Below are 11,278 nucleotides of genomic sequence, written 5' to 3'. Positions count from 1 at the left end.
CTGACTCTCACACATCGGTCCAGTTCTTCCTCAGGGTTGAACTTGTTCTCTCTCAGTATAAAGTTTCCCACTGAGCTCCTCTCAGACCAGCTGTTCCCCAGCAGGACAGCTCTGAGCTCAGACACTGAAACGACAGCAAACACAAACACTGAACAAAGAATCTTTCAAAGTTAATACAAGCAGCAACAACATTATATCATAGGTTTCAATTAATCTAATTTTAATCATTTTCCACTTGTAACCACTGAGTTACTGAAAAATGCACAAAAATTGTCAGTTTGTTTAAATATGTGTTATTTTTTCTAGTATTTATGGATCATTACTGAGCCATAAATATATATTCACATGTGAGAATACAACATACATTTTGAGAGCTGAAAAATGTCATGGTCCCTGTGTCTCCCCGGCCAGCCCAATGTGGCCACAAGTGTTTGTTGTTTTGCTCTCCTTGCTCTCTCTCTCTCGTCTGTCTGCTTGGGCGGAGCTCAGATTGGGCGGAGCTCAGATTGGGTTCCCGTCCTTGGGATACGCACCTGCATCTGATCACTGGTGATTTGCAGTTTGATCTCTGACTCTTCTTAAGGAGGGGGGCTCTGAGCTACTTGTCGCTGGAATATTGAGTAACTCTTGTTAGTATTGCCTGGCTTCATTGCGATTCTGTTGACCCGTGCTTGCCTTGGATTAATCCTCGTCTCTGTAAATAGGTATTTCTGGCTCTGCCCTCATTGTGACCCCTGGACCCCGTGGGTGAGAGTGGAGCTGCTTGTGTGGAGATCAGGAGCGATTTTAGCCCATTTTTGGGGGTGCTGAATGAATCAAAGCACCCCCAAAGATTTCTTACTTTTTTTTGACAATATTTGCTGTTTGTGTGACACGTACAAAAAATATAAAAAGCATACAGTACTTGGTTGAGATGTAACATTTTAACAACAAAAGTATAGATACCCCTCCCATAATGGTTTGTTCCAGCTCGCCTCTCCCCTGCTCTGACTCTAGTGCTCTGTCTGCCAGAGCGATGGTGGCTGAGAGCAGCGGCGTGGAGGTCTGGTTTAAAACAGGACATCTTAGCTGCATTAAACCTTCAGTTACTCTTTATATAGTTGGTAGGAGTCAGACCATGTTTCTTTGTAGCTGAAAAACATTACACCAGGTAACCTGCAGTGTGAAGAGTGGAGCCAGTACGAAGGCGTGTTTCCCAACCTGTTGACCCCCAGAACCCTGGTCTATCCCCCCACCCCCCCACCCCCCTGTGTATATAGCGCACCAGTGTGGTTAATAAAGAACTTTGAACCGTGTTCTCAGTCTGTGCCCGAGTCCGATCCACCGCTGTGACAATAAATACATGTAACCTCTGTTAAAAGCTCAGTTTTAAATCCACAGTGTCATAATCTGAAGACCTATTTTTTTTCTCCTTGTTCAGCACAGTTTTCTTTCCTACAGTCTCTTTTGAAAATTGCACCAACTTCATGTCTGTGGCATAGAGCTACATAAACACTGGTATCCTGAATGTTTGATCTGTTAACATGAAGTTAAGGAGACATTTGATATGTTGTAACCTCTCCCAGAAATGACCCCCAAAAGTTTACATGAAATAGTTTTCTTCACTTTTCTATACATTATATGAGCTCTAAATGTAAAGAGAGAAAGCAGAATCCGTGCACTAAGAGGTTTTTAATTTTTCCAAACAAGCTTCACACTTCCTGCTATATTTTGTCTTCACCTGCTTCTGTCTAATGTCTTCCACCTTAAATTGCCCAGTTAAAGTTTGCATTAAACATCTTTTCTTTAAAAACTCACTGTGGGGTGGCACAAAATCAAAGCTCTTCCTGCGACGTCTGGGAAAAGTGTCTTGTGGTCCTGCAAAGATAAAGAAATAACTCTTCTTTTATTATTATTATTTGTAGTAGTTTATGCACTGAGACGTGTTATCCTGCAATGACTACATCAGATGGAACAAAGCACTTTTAATGTCAACGGCTGACTGTATGAACAGATCACATTAGTTCTGGGAAACTGTCGTCTCGTCTCTCTATGTACTGAACTGTATATAGCAGAGGAAACAAAGTTTACTTTGAAAGATTATTAAATATGACTGTTAATTTTCAGAAAACACATTCTGACAAATGTTATTGGTTAAACACATTGTTAAAGTATGCTACATGCAACACAGCAGCCTGGTTCAGATGAGACCTGCTGTAAAATATTCACCTGTAGTCACATCGATTATCCTCTAATAATCACGTTTTCTTCATTTTTTTCACATTTCTCCAAACAGGAGAAACCAAGAAACAATTAAATTACTGTCAGAAAGTGCTTGTAGAGGGAGGTAACTCACAGGTACTGCATGTAAGTGTGACAAAGTAAGACTCACCAGATGCTGCTGCCATGCTGTCATTCAGCTGCAGAACTCACTGACTGTGGAGTTGAAAAGAAAAAAAGAACAATGTTCTAAATATTCACAACAAAGTGAACAAAATCTTCTGTCTTCAGAAGCGTGACTGCATTTAAAATGTTGCAGAACAGAGCATGCTCATTCCCGATGTATAACATACACATCGGGAATGAGAACAGGTCCCGAGGTGTCCCATGAGAACGCAAAAGGTTACCTTCCGTGTCCCTATGATACGTGTGGATGGAATCCAATAGGTTGATGCTCCCGGTGGTGACACGTGTATTCCAGCCTTAACCCTAATTATAACCATAATCGCTAACTTTAACCACAACTGTGTTAAGATAGTGTTTTCCAAAGTGATTCATGATGAGAAAGTAAAATAAATGTACATGTGTAGATTCAGTACAAACTGTTCTCATGTTTCCTCCTGTTTCCGAACGCGTAACATAGGAAAGTGTTGGGTGGCCAAAAGCATAACATACTGACGACTTGTCACATAGAGGAGTATGTTACGCTTTGGGAGTGAGAACATGTTGGGCAGAGAGTACATTTCAGATTGTTGTTCACTTTTAAGGTTTCAGTGCTGGTTTGATCGTAGAAGTTTTCGGTGCATTTAATGCTTCCTAGTAAATCTTGAATGTCAAAGTTATTAAGGTTCAGTAAATATTCTAAATCTTCTCATCCTTTGGGGAAATAATTTAACACCATGCTGAAAGTTTGCTTCCCTCTGCCATCTCTGGTCACATGGTTCAGATTTTATTTATTCAGATCAAAACCATTATTACTGCAAAGTGTGACTGAGTGTGCTTAGATGTGTCTCTGGGGAAATTTCAATCCAGCAAGGTGAATAATTAAACCATCACAGTAATATCTGTACCTGTCTGCCAGAGAAGTTGTTGACTGAGTAACATGGGTGTGTCAGCAATCACTCTGGAGTTCGATAAAGATTCAATCAAACTCTGTAATCACTCATCTGTCAGCTTTCCTGGTGTTCAGGCTGCTCGTCTGTTCTTTATGTCTAAGTTCTCAGTCATCCAGTTCATGATAGTCTGAGGAGCTTGGAAAGGAGGTGACTGGGTTTCTTTAAGTCTTCATGCTCATTACACAAGTCTATTCTTTACATCACTTCTACTTTTCCATGTTTTCAGATTTAATTCTGTCTTAACGCTAATCCAATAATTTTCTTGCTCACCTTCTGTAAGCCAGTCAGATTCTGTTCTGTGTGCTTTAAATATCTGTTCTCGTCTTTCAGTCTTTCAGTCTTCCTTTCAAACTCATTTATGCAGCACGCTTCCTCCCAGTCTCCGCTTCACCTTTGTCATTCGGAGCGCTGCCTTTGTCTTTGCATCCACCAGCATCTAGACTCTGGGTCTGTCCTCATTCCAATTATTGTGAACCATCTGCTATGATGGATCATGGAAGCCTATTCCACCTCAGCATGTAGTCTAGAGAGTCTTTAATGTTATTCAGGTGTGTTGCAGCAGGGACACAAAAGTTTCAGGACACAGGCCCTCGAGGACTGGAGTTTGAGACCCCTGCCAAAGACCGGAAAAACACCCCCACCACCCCTCCTTTGTGGGGTTTTGGAGTCTCAGGGTGTTTGTGTGTATTACTACCAGAGATGGGCAGTAACGCGTTACTTGTAACGCGATTACTTTTTTCAAGTACCGAGTAAAGTAAGGGATTACTATTGCAAAAACGGTAATTAGATTACCGTTACTTTCCCGTAGGAACGCTGCGTTACTGCGTTACTAAAACCGAAGAGAGAATGTACTGACCTTACTTTGAGTTTGATTCCATAAAAAGTGACAAAAACATGAGTGTCCGCTGTGCGTGGGAAGAAAACTTCTTTTTACAGCGAAAAAACCCCTAAACTTCCAACAAGCACCGAGTAGCTACGACGTAATGGGAAACTCACAGAGAAACTCGCGGATTCTTCCACTGACCGCGGCACACCTGCACCAGGGTAAACCTCCGCCTACCCCACTCCTGCTTTACAGGTGAAAATAGAGCAACAGGACCGCTGAGTCTTTGACTTTATTTATGTTCTGCTGTGTTTTACTTGCATCTATTTGAAAGAGTGAGTGTAAACACAAAAAATATTTTATTTTATGTGCTGGAATGTGTAGAAAATAGGTTTAAATGTTAAACTAATTTATTCAAGTCAGAGAATGTTGCATATAATTAAATTTTTGCTTGATGCATAAAGTTAAAAGATTAAAACTGATAAAACAAGTTTTAAAAAAGAGACTTTTCCATTTGATTACATTTTGTATGATGGATTATGCAGAAAAAGTAGAATTGGGCTGAAAGATCTATCGCTTTATCACCTCTTCAGGTTGTAAATCGTGTTTTTAAAAAGTAACTAAGTAACTAAGTAATTAATTACTTTTGAAAATAAGTAATCAGTAAAGTAACGGGATTACTTTTTTGGGGAAGTAATCAGTAATTAGTTACTGATTACTTTTTTCAAGTAACTTGACCAACACTGATTACTTCTTATTTTATTTTGATATTTGTCCTGTCCTATGTGTGCCGTGTTCAGTATCCCACACACAGGGAAAGATTAAACCTTTCATTATACTTTTATTTTGTATTCAGATTTTGACATTTAAACCATCTAAGTGTGACAGTCCGAGTGAGCTGCTGGTATTTTCCACCGAGCTCCAGATTCTCCTGTGCCCGCCCCTGGGCGGAGCTGTCATCTCCTCACCTGCCCAACTCACCTGGAGTTAATCCAGCACAGTCTACTGAGAATATTTAAGACCAGCGTCTTCATTGCTTGTTTGTCACTTTACCCACATTGGTAAATGGCTCTCATGCTACATGCTTCAAGTTTAAGTCTATGTACCCACCTTGCTTTTCTTGTGCTACAGCTCTCTGGTCACAGCACCTGTGTCACACTCTGACTCCTGGGAAGGATTTCAGTATGGCACCTGCCTGCCCTCTTTCCACTGTTTTGCACTGGATCTCTTTTAACTCGGGTCAGCCCAGCATCGCTCTCTTCAGCTCACCCGGACCTTCAGCTGCTCCTCAAAGTGTCACCAACTCTGCCTGCAACATGAGTCATATTCCTCTTTCAAATCATTCAAGTCTGGAGAAATTTCATACCCACACTAATCAGCCACTCCTCTGTCCACAGTTACAGCTTTAGATCTCCACACTACGAGTCGTGTTCAAACATCAAGCCCTGAATCCCTCACCAAGTTTATTCCTTTGCTTAAACTTGTAAATAAAGTTTGTGAAAATTGCTCTGCTGTCTCCACAGTCACATATTGGCCCCTTTTTAAGCTTCTGAGCTCTGAGTGGTTTTGCAGTGTGTACAGACACATTTGTGTTCACCTGTCCTGATAAAACACCTGGTCGCTGTGTCGTCAAATACATGCTTAACTGCATCTGCATGCACATCCAACAGCAATGTCGAGTAGCCCTGACCATCACTGCTGAGGTCATAAATAAAACCTCCAGATTTGCATATACAAGAACTCTGAGAGGTCAGGTTACTCTAATATTTGCTCCCACCAAGCTTAGAGGCTTTACTTGATGAGTTTGCCTCTGTTCAAATTAAACAAGGTAACAAGAAGTCTGTGTTTATCTGTATACAGTGGATGTTATCTACTCTGTGGTCAATGTTCACTTTTTTCAAACGTTATCATTTTCTTCTTTGTGCATGCTGTTACTCATCGACTCACAGGACATGATACACATCACATTTACTTTATATCTAACTGCAGGTCAAAGGTTCGGCTTTATTAATATGTGAGTTAATGATTTAAAAAAGGCCCTTTCTGAATATTCTCTGCTATCAGTTTTATGTTCCTAGATAATCTGAGACTAAGATTTATGAACCTTTTTAAAGATAATACAAAAGTTTCAGATGTTGGTGCAGAAGAGAAAATTATGGCTACGGTCACAAAAATAAAAATACTTAAATACATAAAAAGAAAAATACATCAGGTTATGATGGAATAAGCACCTGATGTCATTCAAGTTGGGGTTTTTTGTTTTTTTCCTACAGACTAACAGGAGGTCATACAGGTCACAGTGAGTATTACATTACTGTTACTCAGATATATTCCACGTATCGTATTTATTACTCTGATGTCTGTAAACTGATGAAAAGAAGGAAAGCATCCATAACTGTGATGGCCATGAAAGCAAACTTAAAACCAGATGGGACATGACTGTCTGAAACTTTCTGAAAACCAAATGTTATTTTGACGGCTCCTGGTTATTAACATGAATAGAAGCTGCACTAATACACACAGATCTACATTTACACAGTTAATATTCTTACAGTTAAATATTATACTTTTATTATTGACTTTTTTATTGCTCCTAACATTATGGCTGCAATTAAGTTCATCGTCCCTGGACTTTAGACTCTCCGCTCTTGAACAAAAATGCATCTGCCCGGCTGGATTAAAAGCGTTACTTTATTAAAATCTGAACAAATTTAAAACAGACGAGCTTTTTGACACGAAATTCAAAAAATAATTTCTCTGGATTTTTGTCTTTGAGATCAAACGTCACAAACAGAACCGCAGAGATCCTGCAATCTGTGCATGGACTGATTTTAGTTCTTATTATTGATCAGGTCATCCTGCAGATCTTACCTGAGCTGTGTGTCTGTGACATCACTGTGCTGGGAGCAGAATTCATGCTGACTCTTCAGCTCTTTTAAGCTAAAAACAGTCGTCATTGATATTCCACACGTTTCATGCGACATCGTCTTCAAAGTGAAAACTCACCTGTAACAAAGTCGTTCTCAGCAGAGTGGGCGGGAGTCTCACTGCTGACATCACTGAGACACCTGAACAGCTGAGTCAATGTTTAACCTGCAAGAAAACTGAGACTGAGAAATTTACAGCTGAATAAGAACAAGGTTTCTCTTCAATAAGCAGCTGTAACAATGTCTGCTTCATTTGCATGTGACTTCAGATTTAGCGAATTAAGATCACTGGGATGCTAAGAGGTACTGTCCAGTAACAATCCTGGTCTCCGACACATTGAGTTTCGATTTTTATTTAAGTTTGGTTTCCTATGCTATTAGCAGTTCCTGTTCTATGTGGTTTTGTATACTAGTTAGTTGAAGTGGTCATTTTCCTGTTTTATTCGACATGCAGTTTGTTATTATTACTTCTCTCCGGCCTCATAGTATGTCACTTCCCACACTCCCTGACCCATGTGTATTTAGCTTTTCTTCAGCATGCGTCGTTTATGTGCCTAGTTGTTTCGTCTGCTTTATTTCTATAGTATAGTTTAGTACTTAGTGTCTGTTTCTAGTGTTCATTTTCTTTTCCCTGCATATAGCCACTAAACCTATACTCCTCTGTCATTTTGGGTCGTTTACAACATGCCACGTGAAGCTCGTGAGCACCTCCCTAAGTAACTGAACTTCATGAACTTCTTCAAAATAAATTTTTAACATTAGAGAAAAACATTACCAATAATCATCCCACAGCATTATCTGTCCATGAAGCCAGATAACACACACCAATGAGTTAAACTGCAGGAATGTCTTAAAGACATAAAGACCTGGATGGCCGCTAACTTTCTGCTTCTTAATTCAGATCAAACTGAGGTTATTGTACTCGGCCCTGAAAATGCTTAGAAATATGGTATCTAACCAGATTCTTCTCTGGATGGCATTACCTTGGCCTCCAGTAACACTGTGAGGAACCTTGGAGTCATTTTTGACCAGGACATGTCCTTCAACGCACATATTAAACAAATATGTAAGACTGCGTTCTTCCATTTGTGCAACATCTCTAAAGTTAGAAATATCCTGTCTCAGAGTGACGCTGAAAAACTAGTTCATGCATTTATTACTTCCAGGCTGGACGACTGTAATTCATTATTTCAGGAGTTAAACACTAAACCTTCGCTGTCAAATCTGCGAATCACAGATAGAGGCAGATTCTCTGTTGTCCTGTAAATAGAATTCAAATCCTGCTCCTACAAGGTCTACAGGCCCATCTTATCTTAATGACCTTGTAGTACCATATCACCCTATTAGAGCACTTCGCTCTCGCTCTGCAGGCCTACTTGTTGTTCCTAGAGTATTTAAAAGTAGAATGGGAGGCAGAGCCTTCAGTTTTCAGGCCCCTCTTCTGTGGAACCAGCTTCCAGTTTGGATTCAGGAGACAGACACTATCTCTACTTTCAAGATCAGGCTTAAAACTTTCCTTTTTGCTAAAGCATATAGTTAGGGCTGGACCAGGTGACCCTGAATCCTCCCTTAGTTATGCTGCAATAGACGTAGGCTGCCGGGGATTCCCATGATGCATTGAGTTTTTCCTTTCCAGTCACCTTTCTCACTCACTATGTAGTTAAAGACCTCTCTGCATTGAATCATATCTGTTATTAACCTCTGTCTCTCTTCCACAGCATGTCTTTATCCTGTCTTCCTTCTCTCACCCCAACCAATCACAGCAGATGGCCCGCCCCTCCCTGAGCCTGGTTCTGCTGGAGGTTTCTTCCTGTTAAAAGGAGTTTTTCCTTCCCACTGTCGCCAAAGTGCTGCTCATAGGGGGTCATTTCTCTGTATATATTATTGTAGGGTCACCTTACGATATAAAGCACCGTAAGCAGCTGTTGTTGTGATTGTGCTGTGTACAATAAAACTGAATTGAAAGTGAAAGAGCAGCAACTGTCCCAAAGGAAAGAATGAAACAAGATGGTCAGACAGGTGACTTTGTTATTAATTCAGTGTATTTGATCACTTTGCTCAGTTATCATTGAATAATGTTTACTTGCCACTGTGGTGAAACAACCTCAGAAGCAAATTATAACTCAGACATGCGCGTGCACGTGGCGCTCAGCTCCCTGGACAAACACCACAACACCCTCTGAGTGCTTCCTGCTCCACAGCAGTGTCTTCATGTCCTTGGAGGTTCATATTGGTGCAGTGGTCCTGGATACAAGCCTCCTTATTGGCTCAGGTGTTTCTATGTGCAGTTTGCCAGGTCTGCCTGTGCCAGTCCTACTGTTGCTGAGTGTTGGTCTGATGCTCTTACACTGAAGATAACAAACTCATTCACGTACAGTAAGGTGATGATAAACTGCAGTCATATTTCTGGATTTTAAACAATTTCGTATTTGTTCAGTTTTTATTGCTAACATTGAACTATTAATCTGTGTACTTGGTTTTATTTCTTATTGGGTGTAGTTTACCATTGTGCCACCAGATGGCGCACGCTACGTGTTTAAAGTGAGTGAAAATGAAACAGTTTTTGCTGTGGTCTCAGTCATCCTTGAGTAAAGATTAAGAAGCTTACTTTAGGTTGAAGCGTCACCTCTATGAGAAGTTCTAGCTGTAAATTGGTCCCAGTTTGTGGTTCCCCCACAAGCAAGGACCCTGGCCTCATCGTAGCTTAAACACGTTTTGCTTTTCTTGAAGAGATTACCAGTGTTAACATCATTTCTTGGATTTCTTCTTTATTATCAATTAAATCTGAGTTTCACAAATCATTGAATTTTGTTTTATTGTTACGCTTGTGTCCTAACTTGTATGAAACCTCTGACCAAGCACTAAAACCTGCTTTGGGTTAAGTTGCTGCTGCAGTTTGTTTCCAGCATCATATTTTAAAATGACACACAAACTTTCAGAAGAATGAAAGAACACAGGATCGGCTCTGCAGCCTCTCCTGCTCTTACTATAAATGACCAGAATATGAAATGAATATTTTGGGGCTGAAGCCGTCACATCACTGTTATTCTGGTGTTAATAGGAGCTGATGGAAATGTCAGAGGTGGAAAAGCTGCTGGTTAAACAAAAGAAAAGCCAAAAGATAAACGAAGTCAGCAGACTTTGTTTCCTCTCAGGGTTGTAGATCTGTTTAATACTGTCTGATAATCCAATCCAACCATTCGGTGCACCGACGACATCATCTTCTTCAAAACTCTTCATCTGTCCCTCTGGCTGCAAACTGTGACAACAGGAGTCGTTTAATTTTCCTCTTTTCAGCCCAAACGTTCCTCTGCTGCTTTAATCATCTCCCAGTTTCTTTGGTTGAGATGTTTGACTAAAAATAAATAAATAATATTTTTAAATATTAGCTTTTTAAATCTATATATGAAGATCAGCTGCTGAGAAAAGACCTGCAGCTGTGATCAGCTGTAAACATCTGCTTTGGTTGAACATGTAAACTATGATCAGGCATGAAGACGCCCAGAGAGTGAAAGGTCAACAGAGACTTTAATGTATAAAGTTTGTTTCCTTGTTAATCATCCAGACTGTAAACTGCCTTTTAACCCTGTGTGCAGGAGCAATTAGTGAGTTATTCATTTATTCTTATACATCACATCTTTAAGAGAAGTTTTTTACTGAAAATCAGGTTCATGCTACAGTGTTTAGAACTTTCTTCACAGACTGACAGATAAATATCATCTTTTTAATCTCATATTGTATTTTACTTTAGATACTGGTCATGTTTATTCTTCTCTCTCTTAAATAAACATAAATACATTGTTGGTTTCAAATGCAGCCGCAGTTAAACCAACAGTTCTTTCTTCAGTCTGGATTCACGAACCCCAGAAGGTATTTAAAAAGCACAAGGAGCAGTATGTGCAGTGTGTCCAGATGTCTAAGACCACATAGAAAATCATTCAAATTTAATATAACATTGAAGTCATCAGACAGTGTTAGAAATAATTCAAACCTTGTAAGATGGACATGAAGTTTTTCTGATTCTGAGTTTCTCTGTCAGCAGTCACGTCTCTGTTAACGTCCTCACCTGCACCCAGAGGACACTTTGATCCACTCACCAGAGACTTTATCAATCCTCAGTCTTTATTCTTCCAGCAGAAAATTGTTTTCTATGTCTCGTGTGATGATGATTCATCAGAACGCAGTCTCTGCATTACAGAGACATGCAGGTATAA

General features: G+C 40.0%; 1 long non-coding RNA gene across 2 annotated transcripts; it reads right to left on the bottom strand.

Annotated features, from left to right (window-relative positions):
• Positions 1–6: 6 nt before the first annotated feature.
• LOC121814400 lies at positions 7–7,220 on the bottom strand. Of its 2 annotated transcripts, none has more exons than XR_006054314.1 (5): positions 7,009–7,220; positions 5,248–5,446; positions 2,372–2,415; positions 1,798–1,857; positions 7–124 (listed from the first exon to the last, which is right to left on the bottom strand). It is a non-coding gene; the product is annotated as an uncharacterized LOC121814400 (long non-coding RNA). The 2 variants fall into 2 exon arrangements; XR_006054313.1 differs by having other exon boundaries at positions 2,372–2,411.
• Between the last annotated feature and the right edge of the window lie 4,058 nt (positions 7,221–11,278).

The sequence above is a fragment of the Haplochromis burtoni genome, unplaced genomic scaffold (assembly GCF_018398535.1).
Source record: "Haplochromis burtoni strain Fernald_Lab_line unplaced genomic scaffold, NCSU_Asbu1 Contig_43, whole genome shotgun sequence".
Lineage (NCBI taxonomy): Eukaryota > Metazoa > Chordata > Actinopteri > Cichliformes > Cichlidae > Haplochromis > Haplochromis burtoni.
Note: the sequence above shows the minus strand (reverse complement) of the source record. Positions and strands in the feature narration are given on the sequence as shown.